General features: G+C 43.9%; 1 protein-coding gene across 1 annotated transcript in view; it reads left to right on the forward strand.

Moving 5' to 3' along the window:
* The first annotated feature begins 4,118 nt into the window (after positions 1 to 4,118).
* C1QTNF2 (C1q and TNF related 2) overlaps positions 4,119 to 26,277 on the forward strand; it is a 33,721-nt gene continuing 11,562 nt past the window's right edge. Inside the window, exon 1 of the mRNA XM_077266124.1 lies at positions 4,119 to 4,314. The gene's annotated coding sequence lies outside the window, so the exon portion shown is untranslated. The remainder of the gene's footprint in view (positions 4,315 to 26,277) is intronic.

A 26,277-nucleotide genomic window follows, 5' to 3' on the forward strand; every position in this document is an offset into this window, starting at 1 on the left:
CACCCCATCTGCACAGCACCTCATTTTATTGCCCCATCAGCACAGCCCCTCATTTTATTCCCCTATCTGCACAGCTCCTCATTTTATTCCCCCCATTTTCACAGCACCTCATTGTATTACCCCCATTTGCACAGCACCTTTATTTTATTCCCCCATCAGCACAGTCCCTCATTTTATTCCCCCATTTTCACAGCACCTCTTTTTATTCCCCCCATCTGCACAGCACCTCATTTTATTCCCCCATCAGCACTGCCCCTCATTTTATTCCCCCATCAGCACAGCCCCTCATTTTATTCCCCGATCTGCACAGCACCTCATTTTATTCCCCCCATCAGCACAGCTCCTCATTTTATTTTCCCCATTTTCACAGCACCTCATTTTATTCCCCCCATCAGCACAGCCCCTCATTTTATTCCCCCCATTTTTACAGCAGCTCATTTTATTCCCCCCATTTGCACAGCACCTTTATTTTATTCCCCCATCAGCACAGTCCCTCATTTTATTCCCTCATTTTCACAGCCCCTCATTTTATTCCCCCATCAGCACAGCCCCTCATTTTATTCCCCCATCAGCACAGCCCCTCATTTTATTCCCCCCATTTGCACAGCACCTCATTCTATTCCCCCTATTTGCACAGCCCCTCATTTTATTCCACCCATCAGCATCTCATTTTATTCCCCCCATTTGCACAGCACCTTATTTTATTCCCCTCATCTGCACAGCACCTTATTTTATTCCCCTCATCTGCACAGCACCTCATTTTATTCACCCCATCTGCACAGCACCTCATTTTATTGCCCCATCAGCACAGCCCCTCATTTTATTCCCCTATCTGCACAGCTCCTCATTTTATTCCCCCCATTTTCACAGCACCTCATTGTATTACCCCCATTTGCACAGCACCTTTATTTTATTCCCCCATCAGCACAGTCCCTCATTTTATTCCCCCATTTTCACAGCACCTCTTTTTATTCCCCCCATCTGCACAGCACCTCATTTTATTCCCCCATCAGCACTGCCCCTCATTTTATTCCCCCATCAGCACAGCCCCTCATTTTATTCCCCGATCTGCACAGCACCTCATTTTATTCCCCCCATCAGCACAGCTCCTCATTTTATTTTCCCCATTTTCACAGCACCTCATTTTATTCCCCCCATCAGCACAGCCCCTCATTTTATTCCCCCCATTTTTACAGCAGCTCATTTTATTCCCCCCATTTGCACAGCACCTTTATTTTATTCCCCCATCAGCACAGTCCCTCATTTTATTCCCTCATTTTCACAGCACCTCTTTTATTCCCCCCATCAGCACAGCCCCTCATTTTACTCCCCCCATTTTCACAGCACCTCATTTTATTCCCCGATCTGCACAGCCCCTCATTTTATTCCCCCCATTTTTACAGCACCTAATTTTTTTCCCCCATCTGCACAGCAGCTTATTTTATTCCACCCATCAGCACAGCCCCTTCCCTCATTTTATTCTCCCATCAGCACAGCCCCTCCCCTCATTTTATTACCCTCCATCAGCACAGCCCCTCATTTTATTCCCCCCATTTTCACAGCACCTCATTTTATTCCCCCATCAGCACAGCCCCTCCCTTCTTCGTATCCCTCCCCTCTGCAGCTGCAGGAATGTGTCCGGCGGCTGCAGCCATTCAGGAATTTTTTTTCTAAAGTCTGCCCCCATCTGGTAGGCAGGAGGTGCACCCTAGGCAGGTAGCTACACCTCGTCCCGGCCCAGTTCAACAGAACCAAAATGCTCCTGAGCCTCAATGGGCTATTAAACGACAGTTTTTCTAATTCTGTAAAGGAGTGCTGCTTTTGTTTTTTTTTAACTTTCCTATGCATTAGATAGATTTATGACCCCAAATAGGACAATTTACAAATACCGGCCAAGATTGTGCTACAGATATTTGGGGAAGTTTAGTTATGTCCTGCATGTGAATGCTAAAATTTAATGTAAAGATTGCAATTACACATCAGTATACATATTACCTACTTTATACACAATATGCGCCTGTGGTCTAACCCTAAGGCCACATTCACACGTTCAGTATTTGGTCAGTATTTTACATCAGTATTTGTAAGCCACTTCTGCATTCTGCCTTTTTTCACCCACTCCGGGTTTTGGCTTATAAATACTGATGTAAGAAATGGACCAAATACTGATAGTGTGAATGTTGAATTCGACTAGAAGCTAAGTAGAAGAGACTCATAAGTCGAGAAAGTAGCAGATTTTTCTTGTAATATTTATTACTAAAGTTTCTTACATTCACTCCATTGATTTATGTAAAGTTTCTTCAAAATATTTAATAAAAATACTCCAAAAACTTGAGCTCAAGTTATTCCTAAATAACTACCGTATATCATAATAAAAATGTAAATGATTGGAAAGCTATGTGTAAAGCGAATGTAGACTCCTGGATCTGTTCCATAGTGCCGGGATGTACAGGTCCTTCTCAAAAAATTAGCATATAGTGTTAAATTTCATTATTTACCATAATGTAATGATTACAATTAAACTTTCATATATTATAGATTCATTATCCACCAACTGAAATTTGTCAGGTCTTTTATTGTTTTAATACTGATGATTTTGGCCTACAGCTCCTGATAACCCAAAAAACCTGTCTCAATAAATTAGCATATTTCAACCGTCCAATCAAATAAAAGTGTTTTTTAATAACAAACAAAAAAACCATCAAATAATAATGTTCAGTTATGTACTCAATACTTGGTCGGGAATCCTTTGGCAGAAATGACTGCTTCAATGCGGCGTGGCATGGAGGCAATCAGCCTGTGACACTGCTGAGATGTTATGGAGGCCCAGGATGCTTCAATAGCGGCCTTAAGCTCATCCAGAGTGTTGGGTCTTGCGTCTCTCAACTTTCTCTTCACAATATCCCACAGATTCTCTATGGGGTTCAGGTCAGGAGAGTTGGCAGGCCAATTGAGCACAGTAATACCATGGTCAGTAAACCATTTACCAGTGGTTTTGGCACTGTGAGCAGGTGCCAGGAAGCATGAAGTGCTCCAAAATCTCCTGATAGCTAGCTGCATTGACCCTGCCCTTGATGAAACACAGTGGACCAACACCAGCAGCTGACATGGCACCCCACACCATCACTGACTGGGTACTTGACACTGGACTTCAGGCATTTTGGCATTTCCTTCTCCCCAGTCTTCCTCCAGACTCTGGCACCTTGATTTCCGAATGACATGCAAAATTTGCTTTCATCAGAAAAAAGTACTTGGGACCACTTAGCAACAGTCCAGTGCTGCTTCTCTGTAGCCCAGGTCAGGCGCTTCTGCCGCTGTTTATGGTTCAAAAGTGGCTTTACCTGGGGAATGCGGCACCTGTAGCCCATTTCCTGCACACGCCTGTGCACGGTGGCTCTGGATGTTTCCACACCAGACTCAGTCCACTGCTTCCTCAGGTTCCCCAAGGTCTGGAATCGGTCCTTCTCCACAATCTTCCTCAGGGTCCGGTCACCTCTTCTCGTTGTACAGCGTTTTCTGCCACATTGTTTCCTTCCAACAGACTTACCATTGAGGTGCCTTGATACAGCACTCTGGGAACAGCCTATTTGTTGAGAAATTTCTTTCTGGGTCTTACCCTCTTGCTTGAGGGTGTCAATGATGGCCTTCTTGACATCTGTCAGGTCGCTAGTCTTACCCATGATGGGGGTTTTGAGTAATGAACCAGGCAGGGAGTTTTTAAAAGCCTCAGGTATCTTTTGCATGTGTTTAGAGTTAATTAGTTGATTCAGAAGATTAGGGTAATAGGTCGTTTAGAGAACCTTTTCTTGATATGCTAATTTATTGAGACAGGTTTTTTGGGTTATCAGGAGTTGTATGCCAAAATCATCAGTATTAAAACAATAAAAGACCTGACAAATTTCAGTTGGTGGATAATGAATCTATAATATATGAAAGTTTAATTGTAATCATTACATTATGGTAAATAATGAAATTTAACACTATATGCTAATTTTTTGAAAAGGACCTGTATATCTGCTGTGTAGTATGGAGGGGTCCGCATACTCCCAGCCATCTGTTTAGAAGGCTGATTTCCTTTGTGACGTAACAAGTAAAGAGCTCAAAGCCAATTACAACATTAGAAAAATATGTTTGGCAAAAGCAAATGAAAACATTCAGACTGAAGGGAAGCTGAGAGAATCTGAGCAGACGAGACTGACTGTACCCAAGGCAGGCTGAGAATGCCAGACAATGTGATCTTCTGAGGACATCACCAACTACATGAGCGAGCGACACGGAAAGCCACCGGCTGTTCATCCGGGAGGTCCCTGCCCTGTGAGTACATGGAGATGGGGAAGGAAGGCAGAGAACAGGCAGTGCTATACTGTGATTTGTCTATTAGGGGCACATCTATCTATCTATCTATCTATCTATCTATCTATCTATCATCTATCCATCCAATCCCCTGAACAGGAAGAGGCAGCTCTCCAAAAACCATGAAAGAAAAAGGACTCCTTTACACCCACAATGTAGTGGTGAATAAAGGAGTATTGCCTCCTGTTCCTGGATTCTATGCATCTGTATTTATCTACTGTAGAAATGGAAAAAGAAAAGCAGCACTTTTCCATGCAAAGATGAGTGAAAGGCTCCTAAGGTTGTCGCCAAAATGTTTTGCATGCAAAACCTCCCAAAAAAACGGGAGCAAATCCAATTTTTCAAAACCTAACTTTGAAGTGCTGCTTCCATGTTTGTGATTTTGTTTATCTGTGTATGTAAAATACCCCCAAAAAGGGGGTATAAAGCAGCACTAATCAAAAACATTTGGGTGCAACAATAAAATACGTAGAATGAAAAATGGCAGCACTTCCATTTAAAAAAAAAAAGTAAAAAATTGTATTTATCCCAAACCCACGTACACAAATGTACCCATTATGATCCATGTGATGGTGCTGTTCATACGTTTGTGCTTTTTGCAGACTCATTGCTTTTTGCAGACTCAGTGCTTTTCACAGCAGTCTCGTAGAGAATGGATAGAGCCGAGTTACATGAGATTGACCTATGCTCCATTCAGACCAAGCTCTTCAGAGCCCCATTCAAAAGATAAGTGAGAGAACCACATGTAGGACCCCCAGCCATCGAGAAATTAACCACTATGTCATAGATAAGGGAAAAACTTCCAAACTTGTACAATCCCTTTAAAGGGAATATGTCAGCGGGTTTTCGCTACCTCTTCTGAGAGCAGCATAGTGTAGGCAAATAGAAGGTGAATCCAACAATGTATCACTTAGTTTACTGGGTGCAGCAGTTCTGACACATTCAGGACGTTTAGATTTAGCATGAAGCCGAGCTGAGAAACCTAACCCCGTCCGTCCACACCAGTGTTATGAGTGTGTCACACCATCCTGGGAGATCTGAAGTGGAAGATGGTGCTGAAGAGGTTAACGACCCTTTCTATGCTGGTCAAAAACTTGCAGCTCCATTTCAGCTGCTTCTGATCTGGTCTTTAACTGTTCCTATAAGACCTGGCCAGACCCTCTGTCTTGCCAGTGAAAGATTTGCTTGTTTGATCTTAGGAGATGCTGTGCTGAATAGGAGTTTGTTGTTGCTGTTGAAGAATTGTCTTCCTATGCAGTGTGGTTAAGCTGAGTGTTTTGGAGAGAAGTTGTTGTGAATGTGTTCTGTAGTAGGTGTGTGTTTATCTCCTGATCCCTGTTCCCTTTTAGTTTATTCCCCCCTATCCCTATCCTCCTTCCTATTGTTGGTTGATGCTTTTGTATAATAGAGGGTTTCTATTATCCCTGTGTTGTTTTGTTCACATTACATTTCTTTCCAAGGCTCCATTTGGTGGGGGAGGGGACAGACCAGGGATTAAGGGTGCGTTTCCACGGTCAGGAAACATAGCGTGTTTGATGCTGTGTAGAGCCACAGTGTCAAACACGCAGTGTCCAGATGTTACAGCATAGTGGAGGGGATTTAATGAAATCCCGTCTCCACTATGTGTTAAAAGACGACTGCGTCAGACCCACGTAAACGGACATGCGGCGCGTCTTTTCAGAACGCAGCTTGTCTGTTTACAATGTGGCGACACTCCGTCACCGCACCATAAATTTACCATAGACTATCATTAGATGCGGTAAATCCGCATCTAATGATTAGTCACATGCATAGTAACTGCGTAAATTACTACGCATGTCTACTAATTTACATGCGGGCATACCCGTCCCACCGCCGGAAGTCCGCTTCCACTGCAGTTCTCGCGATAACTTAGTTTACTGCGAGAACTGTCGTGCACGTGACCGGGGGTTATCTCTGGTCACTAGTCTGGTTCTCACGGTCAGCTGATCGTGAGAGCACTGTAGTGTAGGTGGTCGCTGGAGAGTTATCTCTGGCGGTCATCTACAAGCTCTGCTATGTCTGGATGTCAGGCATCCAGATGTAGCAGAGCTGGACTCGTTGTGGGACACTCGTTATTAAATGGACTATGTTGGACACAGGGAGTATACTGTTGGTTTATTATTTTTTATCAGGAGAACGAGGGCATCGCAGGAATGAGCGTACAATAAAGATATCAAAACTGTGTGGTGTTTTATTTCATTAAAATACTTTATTCTGCATGTGAGTGTTTTATTAACCCTTTCACAACTATAGGATTAGTAATGGTAGGTGTCTTATTGACGCCTCTCCATTACTAAGCTGGCTTAATGTCACCTTACAAAGTTGACATTAACCCCATATGACACCGCTACAGGGCAGTGGGAAGAGAGAGGCTAAGTGCCTGAATTGGTGCATCTTACAGATGTACCATTTCTGGGGAACCTAGGAGCTGGTATTTGTAGCCAGGGGAGCCAATAACCATGGTCCCTCCCTAGGCTATGAATATCAGCCCACAGCTGTCTGTGTAGCCTTTCTGGCTAAAAATTATAGGGGGACCCCACGTCATTTTTTTTGGGGGGGTCTCCCTATTTTTATAGCCAGTAAAGGCTAAATATACAGCTGCGGGCTGATATAGCCTGGGAAGCTCCATGGGTATTAACCCCTTCCCAGGCTACAAACATCGGTCCCCCAGTCACTGGCTTTCCCTCTCTGGTGCATTAAATTGCACGGGAGCCCATGCCATTTTTTTTTTCAAATTTTTTTTTTAAATTAAGCCTATTGCGATTAAGGCCGGGGTCACGCTTGTGAGAAACTCACACGAGTCTCTTGCCTCACTAGCCACCTCTTCCGCCGGCACTCGGGACCAAAATACATGCAGCCACTCACTCCGATCCTGAGTGCCGGCGGCAGTGCCGGGTATTGAGGCGAGAGACTCGTGTGAGTTTCTCGCAAGTGTGACCCCGGCCTAACGCAGATTTCGTGTGTGTGTCTTAATTTAAGGCAGGGATCACACAGGCGAGAAACTCGGACGAGTCTCGCATCTTAAAACCCACACTGCCGCCTGCACTTGGGAGCAGAGCGTGCGGCTGCATAGAAATTCAGGCAGCCGCATGCTCCGCTCCCGAGTGCCGACGGCAGTGTCGAGTATTAAGATGCAAGACTCGTCCGAGTTTCGCGCCTGTGTGATCCCGGCCTAACTATTAACATTTTATTATGTTTATTACTAAACATCGGGCTTGGTATTATCTATCTATCATATCTATCTATTATCTATCTATCGATATATCTATCTAGTTATCTATAGATATATCTATGTATAAATAGATAGATATATTTATAGATAGATATATCAGTAGATAATAGATATATCGATAGATGGATACGATAGATAGATATATCTATCTGTGTGTCTAAATATTATTCTTCAATGGAGTATGTAAATGAAGAGGTTAGACAACAAATTACATCACAATTCTTTTTTTTATATCTTTATTTAGATTACAAAAACACACAAATCCGCATGAAAAAAAAACGCACGAAAAACGCATAAAAAACGCATGTAAAAATGTATCAAAAACGCAGGTGACCTGCCAGTGACCTCAGGTGCAGATTTGGTGCAGATTTTACCTGCGTCAAATCCTGAGCAAATCCTGATGCAATCCTGACCGTGGAAACATAACCTAACAGGAGCATAGTGAGGTAGGAGACTCATATGCTGAGCTTCTAAGGAGGCCGATATATACTGTGGTATTGCATTATATAGTATAGGTAATAGGACAAATGCTGGTTCAAGTCCCATAAGAAATCTAAAAAAAAAAGTAAAAAATAAAGTTTTAAAAATAATAAAAACAAATAATAAAACATCTTGCAGAGTTTAGAAAAGTCTGATCTATCAAAATATTCAATTAATTAACCTATTTGGTAAATGTCTTAATGAGAAAAACAAATTGCCTAAAATGCAGTCTTTTGGTCTGTACTCTTCTAAAATGAAATCCAAATTTTAAAAAATCAACACGTAAAAAATGGTTTCAATTAAACTATCAGCTTGTCACACACAAAACAAGCCACCACTCAACTAAACCGATGGAAAAACAAAAAAACAAACCGTCTTACAGCTATGCGAACGGAAAAATAAAAAAAATATGGTTCGCGAAGAAGTTGAGGAAAGAACAAAAGCGCAAAGATGAAAATTAGATTAAAAGAGAAGGGGTTAAATACTATGTGTGGGCAACTGAGAGATGTTTTCCATAATTGTTCAATCTTCGCCAAGAGGAAGGCTCTGCTACAAAATAAAACAATTAGTGTTTCTCGTCACTCCGGTCGTCTGCTGCTCCAACCCCACCGCGCCCTCCATTATGATGTCCTGTCTATTCAGTCGCTGGACCACTAAGGGTCAGGTTACTAATATGCAGGTCTTATCATGTCGGGTCCTTCTAATAACCACTGGAGCAGAAGCACTGGGGCAGCACACAATATAGTAGGTAGTGGAAACTATGGTTAAACTGCGCCCCGAGAAAATGCCCAAGTATTACAGTATTCATAGATTTACTCCAATGACATTTTGCAGCTCAATATTTGATTTGCAAAGAAGGGGAGTCTGGAATATGTGAGCCAGAAATCCAAGGGTAGAAGATATATTTCTGTCATTTATTAAAACATGTGGCTTGACTGTCTGGATTTAATATGACATTTTCCATTGGTAAATGCCAAGTCGAAATCCTAAAAATCTCTGGAGAAATTAAAATGGTTATTTTACAGCAAAGCTGTGACATAATTGTATGGCTGGAGCTTGTATGAAGGAAACAAATGACAGATGGCAGCTATTTCTGTCACTTGGGGTGTCTGAGACTTAACACTAGGCTTCATCCATACTTGCCTCATTTTAGAAATAATTTTCAGGGAGATTTGGCATGGAATGTGTTTTCCAGAAATAATATGTGAACCCCCCCTCTCCACAAATGTCCAAGCCACACATTTATAATGAAAGAAAAAAGTGTACCGTCAGGATGACCCTCTAAACAGTGCCAGGAAGTCAACCCCCAGACCCTCTATAAACCATGCCAGAACAGGGCCCCATAAGCGCACAGTACCAGCAGGGTTTTCCTGTAGACATTCTATGGTGTTGCTAAAGGTACCTTCACACGAAACAACTTTGTAACGATATCGCTAGCGATCCGTGACGTTGCAGCGTCCTCGCTAGCGATATCGTTTAGTTTGACACGCAGCAGCGATCTGGATCCTGCTGTGATGTCGCTGGTCGCTGAATAAAGTCCATAACTTTATTTGGTCGTCCGATCGCCGTGTATCGTTGTGTTTGAAAGCAAAAGCAACGATACCAGCGATGTTTTACACTGGTAACCAGGGTAAACATCGGGTTACCAAGCGCAGGGCCGCGCTTAGTAACCCGATGTTTACCCTGGTTACCAGCGTAAAAGTAAAAAAAACAAACAGTACATGCTCACCTGCGCGTCCCCCAGCGTCTGCTTCCTGACACTTACTGAGCGCCGGCCCTAAAGTGAAAGTGAAAGCACAGCGGTGACGTCACCACTGTGCTGTTAGGGCCGGAGCTCAGTCAGTGTCAGGAAGCAGACGCTGGGGGACGCGCAGGTGAGTATGTACTGTTTGGTTTTTTTTACTTTTACGCTGGTAACCAGGGTAAACATCGGGTTACTAAGCGCGGCCCTGCGCTTAGCAACCCGATGTTTACCCTGGTTACCCGGGGACCTCGGTATCGTTGGTCGCTGGAGAGCTGACTGTGTGACAGCTCCCCAGCGATCAAACAGCGACGCTGCAGCGATCGGCATCGTTGTCGCTATCGCTGCAGCGTCGCTTCGTGTGAAGGTACCTTAAAGGGGGCTCCCTGGCTATGCACTATATAGATATTCAAGATCCAGACAGATAAGCAGGTGTTGGCTAACCAACCAGACATTGTGATAGCAGACAAGGATCAGAAGACAGCAATGGTAATAGATGTGGCAGTGCCAAGTGAGAGCAACATCAGAAAGAAGGAATGTGAGAAGCTGGAGAAATACCAGGCCTCAAAGGAGAACTGGAGAAGATGTGGAAGGTGAAGGCAACAGTGATTCCAGTGGTGATAGGAGCACTTGGAGCAGTGACCCCTAAGTTGGAAGAATGGCTACAACAGATCCCAGGAGCATCATCTGAGCTCTCTGTCCAGTAAAGCGCAATGCTGGGAACAACTAAGGGTAAGCAATACTGTACATGACCTATTTGTTTCTGCTCCACTCTACACTTATGGTTATTGTGCCATTCAATACATTCGAGCTTAACTATGTACAGTGCCTTGCGAAAATATTCGGCCCCCTGGAACTTTTCAACCTTTTCCCACATATCATGCTTTAAACATAAAGATACCAAATGTTAATTTTTGGTGAAGAATCAACAACAAGTGGAACACAATTGTGAAGTTGAACGAAACTTATTGATTATTTAAAATTTTTGTGGAAATTCAAAAACTGAAAAGTGGGGCGTGCAATATTATTCGGCCCCTTTAACTTAATACTTTGTTGCGCCACCTTTTGCTGCGATTACAGCTGCAAGTCGCTTGGGGTATGTCTCTATCAGTTTTGGACATAGAGAGACTGAAATTCTTGTCCATTCTTCCTTGGCAAACAGCTGGAGATCAGTGAGGTTTGATGGAGATCGTTTGTGAACAGCAGTTTTCAGCTCTTTGCACAGATTCTCGATTGGATTGAGGTCTGGACTCTGACTTGGCCATTCTATCACCTGGATACGTTTATTTGTGAACCATTCCATTGTACATTTTGCTTTATGTTTGGGATCATTGTCTTGTTGGAAGACAAATCTCCATCCCAGTCTCAGGTCTTTTGCAGACTCCAACAGGTTTTCTTCAAGAATGGTCCTGTATTTGGCTCCATCCATCTTCCCATCAATTTATCCATCTTCCCTGTTCCTGCTGAAGAAAAGCAGGCCCAAACCATGATGCTGCCACCACCATGTTTGACAGTGGGGATGGTGTGTTCAGTATAATGAGCTGTGTTGCCTTTACGCCAAACATATCGTTTGGCATTGTTGCCAACAAGTTTGATTTTGGTTTCATCTGACCAGAGCACCTTCTTCCACATGTTTGGTGTGTCTCCCAGGCGGCTTGTTGCAAATTTTAAACAACACTTTTTATGGATATCTTTGAGAAATGGCTTTCTTCTTGCCACTCTTCTAAAAAGGCCAGATTTGTGCAGCGTACGACTGATTGTTGTCCTATGGACAGACTGTTTCACCTCAGCTGTAGATCTCTGCAGTTCATCCAGAGTGATCATGGGCCTCTTGGCTGCATCTCTGATCAGTCTTCTCCTTGTTTGAGATGAAAGTTTAGAGGGACGGCCAGGTCTTGGTAGACTTGCAGTGGTATGATACTCCTTCCGATTCAATATGATCGCTTGCACGGTGCTCCTTGGGATGTTTAAAGTTTTGGAAATCATTTTGTATCCAAATCCAGCTTTAGGGTACGTTCACACAGGACTTTTTTGCTGCTTTTTTTTGCTGCTTTTTTTTATGCTAATTTAGGTGCGTTTTTTTGGTGCGTTTTTGGTGCGTTTTTTGGGTATGTTCACACAGGACTTTTTTGCTGCAGATTTTTGCTGCAGATTTTTGCTGCTTTTTTTTATGCCAATTTTCAGCTGCTAGGACACCTCATAATGGCTCTTTACACCTTACTACCAGGAACTCCCTCACAATAGATCACAATCAGGACACCTCACAATGGCTCTTCACACCTCACAATGGCTCACAATGGCTCTTCACACCTCACTACCAGGAACTCCCTCACAATAGATCACAATCAGGACACCTCACAATGGCTCTTCACACCTGACAATGGCTCACAATGGCTCTTCACACCTCACTACCAGGAACTCCCTCACAATAGATCACAATCAGGACACCTCACAATGGCTCTTCACACCTCACAATGGCTCACAATGGCTCTTCACACCTCACTAACCACACCCCTAAGCTCTTGGCTGTGAGATCCCTTCCTGCTGGCCATGATTTTCTGCACAAAAAAAGCAGCAAATAATGCTACATGCGTTTTTTCAGCGTTTTTGCAGCGTTTTTTTCATCACCCATTCAAGTCAATGGGTGAAAAAACGCTGCAAAAACGCTGCAAAAACGCTGAAAGAAGTGACATGCCCTATGTCCAAAAAAAGCAGCAAAGCAGAAAAAACTGATCAAACAAAAAACCAACGTGTGTGCATGAGATTTCTGAAATCTCATAGGCTTTACTGGTACTGTAAAAAGCAGCTGAAAATTAGCATAAAAAAAAGCAGCAAAAAAAAGCAGCAAAAAAGTCCTGTGTGAACGTACCCTTAAACTTCTCCACAACAGTATCACGGAACTGCCTGTTGTGTTCCTTGGTCTTCATGATACTCTCTGTGCTTCAAACAGAACCCTGAGACTATCACAGAGCAGGTGCATTTATACGGAGGCTTGATTACACAGAGGTGGATTATATTTATCATCATTAGGCATTTAGGACAACATTGGATCATTCAGAGATCCACAGTGAACTTCTGGAGTGAGTTTGCTGCACTGAAAGTAAAGGGGCTGAATAATATTGCATGCCCCACTTTTCAGTTTTTGAATTTCCACAAAAATTTTAAATAAGCAATAAATTTCGTTCAACTTCACAATTGTGTTCCACTTGTTGATTCTTCACCAAAAATTTACATTTGGTATCTTTGTGTTTGAAGCATGATATGTGGGAAAGGGTTGAAAAGTTCCAGGGGGCCGAATACTTTTGCAACGCACTGTAGGTACACAGCACATTGAGTGTTGCTTTACCTGCTGGATCTACCCTTTGCCCTCCACCATTTTTCCTCTTTATGTTGACATATTTGTATACTGATGGCATTTATGTTTTATGTTTTTCTTTAATAAATAGTTTTCAACTTATTGGTGGTTTGTGGCTACTCCACTTTTTGCTTGATCAGTATAGCACCCTGGCACTGACTGAGAGTTGGCTCAGCATTGCATCAGTGCAGAGATGGCTGCCAGTGCTGGGGCATGGTTATAGCTCACTATGTACTGAACGGTGAAGGAAGCCGCGCTAACCACACCTCTATGGCCGAAAGTCAGAGGTTGCCGGGAGGAAAAAAGTTCATTTCCTCCAGACAGCCAGACTTTCAGTACAGTGGCTAAATGGCTTCAGAATGCTATTAACCTGCCGATTTAATCTATATCTGCTTATAAATAGTGTTTTGCATTATTTTTATTTAGGTCTTGGGTAAGTTACTGTCCTGCAAAAACTAGGTCCTGAAATAGAATCCTTGCAGGAGTGTTGAGCATGTGTGCTAAATTATAGATATGACATTTTCTCACTAGGGTTTCCTTGAGTACGCCCACACATAGTATACTGGGGACACGTCTGTGCCTCTGCTTTCAATTTACTCTCCTGAACTCAAAGAACAAATGTTTCCAGTTATGACCAATCCATGGAGCTTAGGCAGGAATGTAAGCCAGCTAGAACCGAGCCAGAGAGTTTGGATGTGAAAGAGTAGCTTTTGGATACTTTTTTATATTTCAGGCCATTTTAATTGTATGTACTTTGGTGGGACTCTGAGTCATGAGACCCCCGCAGATTGTTGGAAAGACCCTGGGGTCACACATGCGTGTTTTACGTACGTAAGAGCGCAAAAACTACGTACGTAAAACTCGCATTACATACGGCACAATGCTTCTCAATGGGGCTGCTCCTATTAGCCGTATATTACGGTTCAGTATTATACGGCGTTCTACGGCCGTACAATATCGCAGCATGCTGCGTTTGTCAGCGTATTGCGCAAATAATACGCCAATGAAAGTCTATGGGGCGAGAAAAATACGGATTCCACACGGACCAGCAGTGTGACTTGCGAGAAATACGCAGCGGTGTTAGTGAAAAGTCGGTAATTCAATTGCCGGCTTTTCATTTCTCCTGCACAAACCCGACAGGATATGAGACATGGTTTACATACAGTAAACCATCTCATATCCCCTTTTTTTTTGCATATTCCACACTACTAATGTTAGTAGTGTGTATGTGCAAAATTTCAGCGCTGTAGCTGCTGAAATAAAGGGTTAAATGGCGGAAAAAATTGGCGTGGGCTCCCGCGCAATTTTCTCCGCCAGAGCGGTAAAGCCAGTGACTGAGGGCAGATATTAATAGCCAGGAGAGGGTCCATGGTTATTGGCCCCCCCGTGGCTACAAACATCTGCCCCCAGCCACCCCAGAAAAGGCACATCTGGAAGATGCGCCTATTCTGGCACTTGGCCACTCTCTTCCCACTCCCTGTAGCGGTGGGATATGGGGTAATGAAGGGTTAATGCCACCTTGCTATTGGAAGGTGACATTAAGCCAGATTAATGATGGAGAGGCGTCAATTATGTCACCTATCCATTATTAATCCAATTGTAGGAAAGGGTTAAAAAACACACACACACATGATTGAAAAGTATTTTAATGAAATAAACACAGCGGTTGTTGTAATAATTTATTGTTCTCTCAAATCCATTTGCAGTCCCTCGCTTGGCAACATAATAAACGCACAAGATACATACCTTCTGATGTACTGTCAGGTCCAACGATGTAATCCATCTGAAGGGGTTAACTAATATTACAGGCAGGAGCCCTGCTAATGCAGCTGTGCTCCGTGCCTGTAATCCCCGGCGAATGAATGAAATGTAGGTCATTGACCTACATTTCATTCATTCGCGGTGATGCGCCCCCTGGTGGATGTCCTCATATGACCTGGAGCGTGGGAAAAAGTTCCCAGGCTGCAGTTCATGAGAACATCCACCAGAGGGCGCCTCACCGCGAATGAATGAAATGTAGGTCAATGACCTACATTTCATTCATTCGCCGGGGATTACAGGCACGGAGCACAGCTGCATTAGCAGGGCTCCTGTGTTGTGAATTTGCTTTTTGCTCCCTCTAGTGGTTACTAGTTTTTTGACTCTGGTTTTTCTGTCATTCCTTTTATCCGCACCTGGGTCGTTAGTTAGGGGTGTTGCTATATAAGCTCCCTAGACCTTCAGTTCAATGCCTGGCAACGTAGTTATCAGAGCTAGTCTGCTGTGCTCTTGTCTACTGATCCTGGTTCCAGTTATATCAGCTAAGTCTGCCTTTTGCTTTTTGCTATTTGTTTTGGTTTTGTATTTTTGTTCCAGCTTGTTCCAAATCTATATCCTGACCTTTGCTGGAAGCTCTAGGGGGCTGGTGTTCTCCCCCCGGACCGTTAGACGGTTCGGGGGTTCTTGAATTTCCAGTGTGGATTTTGATAGGGTTTTTGTTGACCATATAAGTTACCTTTCTTTATTCTGCTATCAGTAAGCGGGCCTCTCTGTGCTAAACCTGGTTCATTTCTGTGTTTGTCATTTCCTCTTACCTCACCGTCATTATTTGTGGGGGGCTTCTATCCAGCTTTGGGGTCCCCTTCTCTGGAGGCAAGAAAGGTCTTTTGTTTTCCTCTACTAGGGGTAGCTAGATTCTCCGGCTGGCGCGTGTCATCTAGAATCAACGTAGGAATGATCCCCGGCTACTTCTAGTGTTGGCGTTAGGAGTAGATATATGGTCAACCCAGTTACCACTGCCCTATGAGCTGGATTTTTGTATTCTGCAGACTTCCACGTTCCTCTGAGACCCTCGCCATTGGGGTCATAATAGTTTGCCAGGCCAGTATTAAATGTTTAATGCATTGCAGAAGAGGGATTATAAGAAAGAAGATTCTGAGTTTTTTTTTTCTCCTTCCCCTTTACCTCAGAGTGGCTATGCTTGCTGCAGACATGAATGTCCAGACCTTGATTACAAGTGTGGACCAGCTGGCTACTCGTGTGCAGGGCATACAAGACTATGTTATCAATAATCCTAGGTCAGAACCTAAAATACCGATTCCTGAACTGTTTTCCGGAGACAGGTTTAAGTTTAGGAATTTCGTGAATAATTGTAAATTGTTTTTGTCCCTGAGACCCTGTTCATCAGGAGATTCTGCTCAGCAAGTAAAAATTGTTATTTCGTTCTTACGGGGCGACCCTCAGGATTGGGCTTTTTCGCTGGCGCCAGGAGATCCGGCATTGGCTGATCTTGATGCGTTTTTTCTGGCGCTCGGTTTACTTTATGAGGAACCCAATCTTGAGATTCAGGCAGAAAAGGCCTTGCTGTCTATGTCTCAGGGGCAGGACGAGGCTGAAGTGTATTGCCAAAAATTTCGGAAATGGTCCGTGCTGACACATTGGAACGAGTGTGCACTGGCCGCTAATTTTAGAAATGGCCTTTCTGAAGCCATTAAGAATGTTATGGTGGGTTTTCCCATTCCCACAGGTCTGAATGATACTATGGCACTGGCTATTCAAATTGACCGGCGGTTGCGGGAGCGCAAAACCGCAAATTCCCTCATGGTGTTGTCTGAACAGACACCTAATTCGGTGCAATGTGATAGAAAAACCGCAAATTCCCTCATGGTGTTGTCTGAACAGACACCTAATTCGGTGCAATGTGATAGAAAAACCGCAAATTCCCTCATGGTGTTGTCTGAACAGACACCTGATTTAATGCAATGTGATAGAATCCTGACTAGAAATGAGCGGAAAATTCATAGACGCCGGAATGGCTTGTGCTACTACTGTGGTGATTCTACACATGTTATCTCAGCATGCTCTAAACGTATAGCTAAGGTTGTTAGTCCTGTCACCGTTGGTAATTTGCAACCTAAATTTATTCTGTCTGTAACTTTGATTTGCTCACTGTCATCTTATCCTGTCATGGCGTTTGTAGATTCAGGTGCTGCCCTGAGTCTCATGGATCTCTCATTTGCTAAGCGCTGTGGATTTACTCTTGAACCATTAGAAAATCCTATTCCTCTTAGGGGTATTGATGCTACACCATTGGCAGCAAATAAACCGCAGTATTGGACTCAGGTTACCATGTGCATGACTCCTGAACACCGCGAGGTGATACGTTTCCTGGTTTTACATAAAATGCATGATTTGGTCGTTTTAGGGCTGCCATGGTTACAGACCCATAATCCAGTCCTGGACTGGAAGGCTATGTCAGTCTCAAGTTGGGGCTGTCGTGGTATTCATGAGGATTCCCTGCCTGTGTCTATTGCTTCTTCTACGCCTTCGGAAGTTCCGGAGTATTTGTCTGATTATCAGGATGTCTTCAGTGAGTCTGAGTCCAGTGCACTGCCTCCTCATAGGGACTGTGACTGTGCTATAGATTTGATCCCAGGCAGTAAATTTCCTAAGGGAAGACTGTTTAATCTGTCGGTACCTGAACATACCGCTATGCGTTCATATATCAAGGAGTCTCTGGAAAAAGGACATATTCGTCCGTCTTCTTCCCCTCTTGGTGCGGGATTCTTTTTTGTGGCAAAAAAGGACGGATCTTTGAGACCTTGTATTGATTATCGGCTTTTAAATAAGATCACTGTCAAATTTCAGTATCCTTTACCGCTGTTGTCTGACTTGTTTGCCCGGATTAAGGGTGCCAAGTGGTTCACCAAGATAGACCTTCGTGGTGCGTACAACCTTGTGCGCATTAAGCAAGGTGATGAATGGAAAACCGCATTCAATACGCCCGAAGGTCATTTTGAGTACTTGGTGATGCCTTTTGGGCTCTCCAATGCGCCTTCAGTTTTTCAGTCCTTTATGCATGACATTTTCCGGAAGTATCTGGATAAATTTTTGATTGTTTATCTGGATGATATTTTGGTTTTTTCTGATAATTGGGATTCGCATGTGGAGCAGGTCAGGTTGGTCTTTAAAATTTTGCGTGAAAATTCTTTGTTTGTCAAGGGCTCAAAGTGTCTCTTTGGTGTACAGAAGGTTCCCTTTTTGGGGTTCATTTTTTCCCCTTCTGCTGTGGAGATGGACCCAGTCAAGGTCCGAGCTATTCTTGATTGGACTCAGCCCTCGTCAGTTAAGAGTCTTCAGAAGTTCTTGGGCTTCGCTAACTTCTACCGTCGTTTTATCGCTAATTTTTCTAGCATTGTGAAACCTTTGACGGATATGACCAAGAAGGGCTCCGATGTAGCTAACTGGGCTCCTGCTGCCGTGGAGGCTTTCCAGGAGTTGAAACGCCGGTTTACTTCGGCGCCTGTTTTGTGCCAGCCTGACGTCTCACTTCCCTTTCAGGTTGAGGTGGATGCTTCGGAGATTGGGGCAGGGGCCGTTTTGTCGCAGAGAGGCCCTGGTTGCTCTGTTATGAAGCCTTGTGCCTTTTTCTCTAGGAAATTTTCGCCTGCCGAGCGAAATTATGATGTGGGCAATCGGGAGTTGTTGGCCATGAAATGGGCATTTGAGGAGTGGCGTCATTGGCTCGAGGGTGCTAAGCATCGTGTGGTGGTCTTGACTGATCACAAAAATCTGATGTATCTCGAGTCTGCTAAACGCCTTAATCCGAGACAGGCCCGCTGGTCATTGTTTTTCTCCCGCTTTGATTTTGTTGTCTCGTATTTACCAGGTTCAAAGAATGTGAAGGCCGATGCTCTTTCTAGGAGCTTTGTGCCTGATGCTCCTGGAGTCGCTGATCCTGTTGGTATTCTTAAAGATGGAGTTATCTTGTCAGCTATTTCTCCGGATCTGCGACGTGTGTTGCAGAGATTTCAGGCTGATAGGCCTGAGTCTTGTCCACCTGACAGACTGTTTGTCCCGGATAAGTGGACCAGCAGAGTCATTTCCGAGGTTCATTCCTCGGTGTTGGCAGGTCACCCGGGAATTTTTGGCACCAGAGATCTGGTGGCCAGGTCCTTTTGGTGGCCTTCCTTGTCAAGGGATGTGCGGTCATTTGTGCAGTCCTGTGGGACTTGTGCTCGAGCTAAGCCTTGCTGTTCTCGTGCCAGTGGTTTGCTCTTGCCCTTGCCTGTCCCGAAGAGACCTTGGACACATATCTCCATGGATTTCATTTCTGATCTTCCGCTATCTCAGGGCATGTCCGTTATCTGGGTGATATGTGATCGCTTCTCCAAGATGGTCCATTTGGTTCCTTTGCCTAAGCTGCCTTCCTCTTCCGATCTGGTTCCTGTGTTTTTCCAGAACGTGGTTCGTTTGCACGGCATCCCTGAGAATATTGTGTCAGACAGAGGATCCCAGTTCGTTTCCAGGTTCTGGCGATCCTTTTGTAGTAGGATGGGCATTGATTTGACGTTTTCGTCTGCTTTCCATCCTCAGACTAATGGACAGACGGAGCGAACCAATCAGACTTTGGAGGCTTATTTGAGGTGTTTTGTCTCTGCTGATCAGGACGATTGGGTGACATTCTTGCCGTTGGCTGAGTTTGCCCTTAATAATCGGGCTAGTTCCGCCACCTTGGTTTCGCCTTTTTTCGGCAACTCTAGTTTCCATCCTCGCTTTTCTTCGGGTCATGTGGAGCCTTCTGACTGTCCTGGGGTGGATTCTGTGGTGGATAGGTTGCAGCAGATCTGGAATCATGTGGTGGACAACTTGAAGTTGTCACAGGAGAAGGCTCAGCGCTTTGCCAACCGCCGCCGCGGTGTGGGTCCCCGACTACGCGTTGGGGATTTGGTGTGGCTTTCTTCCCGCTTTGTTCCTATGAAGGTCTCCTCTCCCAAATTTAAACCTCGTTTTATTGGGCCTTACAAGATATTGGAAATCCTTAATCCTGTATCTTTTCGTCTGGATCTTCCTGTGTCGTTTGCTATTCACAATGTATTTCATAGGTCCTTGTTGCGGCGGTACATTGTGCCTGTAGTTCCTTCTGCTGAGCCTCCTGCTCCGGTGTTGGTTGAGGGCGAGTTGGAGTACGTGGTGGAGAAGATCTTGGATTCTCGCCTCTCCAGGCGGAGGCTTCAGTACCTGGTCAAGTGGAAGGGCTATGGTCAGGAGGATAATTCCTGGGTGGTCGCCTCTGATGTTCATGCGGCCGATTTAGTTCGTGCCTTTCATGCCGCTCATCCTGATCGCCCTGGTGGTCGTGGTGAGGGTTCGGTGACCCCTCACTAAGGGGGGGGTACTGTTGTGAATTTGCTTTTTGCTCCCTCTAGTGGTTACTAGTTTTTTGACTCTGGTTTTTCTGTCATTCCTTTTATCCGCACCTGGGTCGTTAGTTTGGGGTGTTGCTATATAAGCTCCCTGGACCTTCAGTTCAATGCCTGGCAACGTAGTTATCAGAGCTAGTCTGCTGTGCTCTTGTCTACTGATCCTGGTTCCAGTTATATCAGCTAAGTCTGCCTTTTGCTTTTTGCTATTTGTTTTGGTTTTGTATTTTTGTCCAGCTTGTTCCAAATCTATATCCTGACCTTTGCTGGAAGCTCTAGGGGGCTGGTGTTCTCCCCCCGGACCGTTAGACGGTTCGGGGGTTCTTGAATTTCCAGTGTGGATTTTGATAGGGTTTTTGTTGACCATATAAGTTACCTTTCTTTATTCTGCTATCAGTAAGCGGGCCTCTCTGTGCTAAACCTGGTTCATTTCTGTGTTTGTCATTTCCTCTTACCTCACCGTCATTATTTGTGGGGGGCTTCTATCCAGCTTTGGGGTCCCCTTCTCTGGAGGCAAGAAAGGTCTTTGTTTTCCTCTACTAGGGGTAGCTAGATTCTCCGGCTGGCGCGTATCATCTAGAATCAACGTAGGAATGATCCCCGGCTACTTCTAGTGTTGGCGTTAGGAGTAGATATATGGTCAACCCAGTTACCACTGCCCTATGAGCTGGATTTTTGTATTCTGCAGACTTCCACGTTCCTCTGAGACCCTCGCCATTGGGGTCATAACACTCCTGCCTGTAATATTAGTTAACCCCTTCAGATGGATTACATCGTTGGACCTGACAGTACATCAGAAGGTATGTATCTTGTGCGTTTATTATGTTGCCAAGCGAGGGACTGCAAATGGATTTGAGAGAACAATAAATTATTACAACAACCGCTGTGTTTATTTCATTAAAATACTTTTCAATCATGTGTGTGTGTTTTTTAACCCTTTCCTACAATTGGATTAATAATGGAGAGGTGTCATAATTGACGCCTCTCCATTATTAATCTGGCTTAATGTCACCTTCCAATAGCAAGGTGGCGTTAACCCTTCATTACCCCATATCCCACCGCTACAGGGAGTGGGAAGAGAGTGGCCAAGTGCCAGAATAGGCGCATCTTCCAGATGTGCCTTTTCTGGGGTGGCTGGGGGCAGATGTTTTTAGCCACGGGGGGGCCAATAACCATGGACCCTCTCCTGGCTATTAATATCTGCCCTCAGTCACTGGCTTTACCGCTCTGGCGGAGAAAATTGCGCGGGAGCCCACGCCAATTTTTTCCGCCATTTAACCCTTTATTTTAGCAGCTACAGCGCAGAAATTTTGCACATACACACTACTAACATTAGTAGTGTGGAATATGCAAAAAAAAGGGGGATATGAGATGGTTTACTGTATGTAAACCATGTCTCATATCCTGTCGGGTTTGTGCAGGAGAAATGAAAAGCCGGCAATTGAATTACCGGCTGTTCACAGATATCGCGCTGATTGAAATCTAAATACAGAATATATATATATGTGTCACAATGACATATATATATATATATATATACTGTATATATGTTTTCCCGAACATTTGAGCACATAAATCCATTAGATGTCGGTTTTGCAAGCCTGCGCGAAAATCTCGCAGTACGGATGCCATACGGATTACATACGGAGGATGCCATGCGCAAAATACGCTGACACACCCTGACTACGGATCACTATTTTGGGAACATTTCTCCGTATTACGGCCGTAGTACGGACGTATAATACGTGGCGTATTGTCTTACGCCATGTGTGACCCCAGCCTTAAAGTGAATGCGCAGCTCACAAGGCAGGAGCACAATGCCAGGACCCCCATCAGTCTGCACAGAATTAAAGTGATCAGAACATATAAAAAAATTATTCAAAAGTTTAATTCCCTTTCAAGTCAGCGATATTCTCTGAGAAATTCACTGATATAAGTTATTACTGGTGTCGAATAATTTATCATACACAAATATTAGTGATATCCATATACAGGACCCTTGCTGGCCACTGCAGGATGCAAGGACACATTGTCTTAGTATTGTGAATTCAGACTCATATTATTTTTATCCAGTGTGACGGTCTGCAAAAACAGGGCCCATGGCCAAACACAAAGGGAGGGAGTTCTAATGAGACAAGTTCTTGAAGTCTGTGTCCTTGTGGCTGTGTTGCCATTATTTGCACCAAACTTATGGAAATGTTGCACTTTGATAAATTTTGCATATACATACATATGACACTCTAGCCTAGAAATGATTCTCTCCATTTTTCGTCTCCCCTTAGTAGAGTAAACTTGCACCTTTCTGTGTGACTTTGTATGGTTTGAATCTTATTTGCATAGCTAACAAAGCCCCAATTACACCCATTTTTTAAAATTGGGGAGGTGTAAAATCCCAAACTGTTGCTTGTTTTTTGCAAAGAAGTAGTGTGCGGAAAAAATGTGCAACTTTTGATGCTAAAAAAAAACCGGTGAGAAAGCGTTGATACACTTCCCCCTCGTGGGTTTCATGTTAAAACCAAAACAAGACAAGTTAGGCTACGTTCACACACTGCACTACCATCGTGGCCAAAAGCCACAAATTTGCAAAAAATGTCAACATTACTGAAAATGAATGCGCTCATTGGTGACTGCAGGTGGTCGTGACTGTCGGCCTTTAGCTCTAGCCCCACCATCAGGTCTCAGTCTAAGGCCGGCGTCACACTAGAGAGGAATACGGACGAGGGAGAGGCACAAAATCAACGCATTGCACATGAACCAATGTTTCTCTATGAGGCAGCTCCCATCAGCCATATATTTCTCCAAAAATACGCCAATGAAAGTCTATGGGGGCGAGAAAAATACAGATTACACAAGGACCATGCGTGTGACTTGCGATAAATACACACCAGTGTTCTATAGAAAAGCCGGTAATTCAGTGCGGTGTACAGTAAAATCACACTGACAGGTTAGAATAGAATCTATATATATAATTGTCTAAGGTCCACTTCCGTCTGTTTGTCTGTAACGGAAATCCCGCGTCGCTGATTGGTCACACCCAGCCGGCCGCTACCAATCAGCGACAGGCACAGTCTGGCCTCGAATTGGCCCCTCCCTACTCCCCTCCAGTCAGCGCCCACATAGCATTTTAGCAGTCCGTTAAACGGACTGCGTTACACCGCGGCATAACGCAGTCCGTTAATGCTGCTACTAACCCTATAAGTGTGACCAACTTTTACTATTGATGCTGCCTATGCAGCATCAATAGTAAAAACATATAATGTTAAAAATAATAATAATAATAAAAAAAAATCATTATATTCTCACCTTCCAGCGTCCGCGGCAGCCTTTCCCGCTCCTCGCAAAGCTCCGGTCCCAAAAATGCATTGTGGCAATGACCGGAGATGACATAGCGGTCTCACGAGACCGCTACATCATCATGGGGTATTTCTGCAAGGTATTACTGGGAATGGAGCGTCGCGAGGAGCATCGCTAAAGGCCTGGGCTGGATCCAGGGGCCGCCGGAAGGTAAGTATATAACTATTTTTTATTTTAGTTATTTTTTTAATAGGGATATGGTGCGCACATTGCTATATACTACATGGGCTGTGTTATATACTACATGGGCTGTGTTGCATACTACGTGGCCTTTGTTATATACTGCGTGGGCTGTGTTATATACTGTGTGGGCTGTGTTATATACTACGTCGCTGTGCTATATACTACATGGCTGTGCAATATACTACATGGGTTGTGCAATATACTGCGTGGCTGTGTTATATACTACGTGGGCTGTGTTATATACTGCGTGGCCTGTGCTATATACTACGTGGGCTGTGCTATATACTATGTATGCTGTGTTATATACTGCATGGGCTGTGTTATATACTGCATGGGCTGTGCTATATACTACATGGGCTGTGTTATATACTACGTGGCTGTGCTATACACTACGTGGCTGTGCTATATACTACTTGGCTGTGTTATATACTGCGTGGGCTATGCTATATACTATGTGGCTTTGCTATATACTACATGGCTGTGCAATATACTACGTGGCTGTGCAATATACTATGTGGCTGTGTTATATACTAAGTGGCTGTGCTATATACTACGTGGCTGTGCAATATACTACGTGGATGTGCTATATACTACATGGGCTGTTATATGCTACGTGAACTGTGAGACTCTTTCGCCCGGGGCCCTAAAAAACCTTGAGCTGGCCCTGGCTTCACTGATTGGTCGCGCCGGTCCGGCTGCGAACAATCATCGTCAAACGCAGTTCAGCCGCGACTTGGCGCGGGATTTGAACCACGCTTCGCTAATTGGTCACCCCCGGCCAGCCGAATCCTGTGTATTCATTGCATTATTCAGAAATCTTCATAAATAAACTACATACATATTCTAGAATACCCGATGCGTTAGAATCGAGCCACCATCTAGTAGATAGAATAAATGTCTACACAGAGTATAGGTAGATATATGTATATGTCATTGACACACACACACATATATATATATATTTATGTTTAATACAGAGCTAGATAGCAAAAAAAGCCGGTGATTCAATTGCCGGCTTTTGCTATCTCCTTATCAAACCCGACAGGATATGAGACATGATTTACATACAGTAAACCATTTCATATCCGTTATATTTTTTACATATTCCTCATTAATAATGTTAGTAGTTTGTGTGTGCAAAATTTGGGAGCTCTAGGTGCTAAAATAAAGGGTTAAATCACGGAAAAAACTGGCGTGGGCTCCCGCGCAATTTTTTTCGCCAGAGTGGGAAAACCAGTGACTGAGGGCAGATATTAATAGCCTAGAGAGGGACCATGGTTATTGCCCCCCCGGCTAAAAACATCTGCCCCCAGTCACCCCAGAAAAGGCACATCTGTAAGATGCGCCTATTCTGGCACTTAGCCACTCTCTTCCCACTCCCGAGTAGCGGTGGGTTATGGGGTAATAAGGGGTTAATGTTACCTTGCTAATGTAAGGTGACATTAAGCCTGGTTAATAATGGAGAGATGTCAATAAGACACCTATCCATTATTAATCCAATAGTAGTAAAGGGTTAATAGTATACACACACATTATTTATTTCACTAAAATATTTTATTCTTAAACACATGGTGTCACAGGGTACTTCTCCGATACCGCACAGAGCGAGGGAAGTGTGAAAATCCCAAAACCTTTATTATAGGCAAAACTAAAAGGTCCATAAACAATCCACCACACTGAGGATACAATAGTCCAGAACATGAATGCAGTTCAGTAACAGGATAAAATGTCCAAGGAGATGAGAGTCCAATAATCCAGCAGACAGAGGATAAAAAATCCATATGCTTCTCTTTCTCTCTGACGTGCTGTGTTCACCATCCTCACCACACAGGAACTGACTTCCCAGCTTCTTTCCTCCCCAGCCCCCTCTTTATGTCCAGGGGTAGTTAGACAGGTTGGGGTGGTTTTCAGGCCTCCCAGACCTGACAAAGGATTAAGGCACTACAGGGGGTCATCAAGACTCATAGATACAGTCAGGCTGCAGACAGTAAGTGAGCTAATTCAATTATCAGCATTTTGGAAGGTAATTGAGACTCTAGACAATATGGGCAATACACGGAATGATACAGGGCAACAAGAGAACACTATGAAAATCAGTAAAATATAAATATACACGAAATGATACCCAGATAACATATCACACCATCACACATGGGTTTTAATATCTTTATTGTACGCTCAATCCAACTGACGACCCTTGTTCTTCTGAAAAAAAAAGGAAAATAAAAAAGCAACAATATCCCATACCTGTCCGCTGTACAGTCATGTCCCACACTGTAAATCCGCCTGAAGGAGTTACAGTATATACTCGAGTATAAGCCGACCCCCCTAATTTTGCCACAAAAAACTGGGAAAACTTATTGACTCGAGTATAAGC

The sequence above is a fragment of the Ranitomeya variabilis genome, chromosome 5, assembly GCF_051348905.1.
Source record: "Ranitomeya variabilis isolate aRanVar5 chromosome 5, aRanVar5.hap1, whole genome shotgun sequence".
NCBI lineage: Eukaryota > Metazoa > Chordata > Amphibia > Anura > Dendrobatidae > Ranitomeya > Ranitomeya variabilis.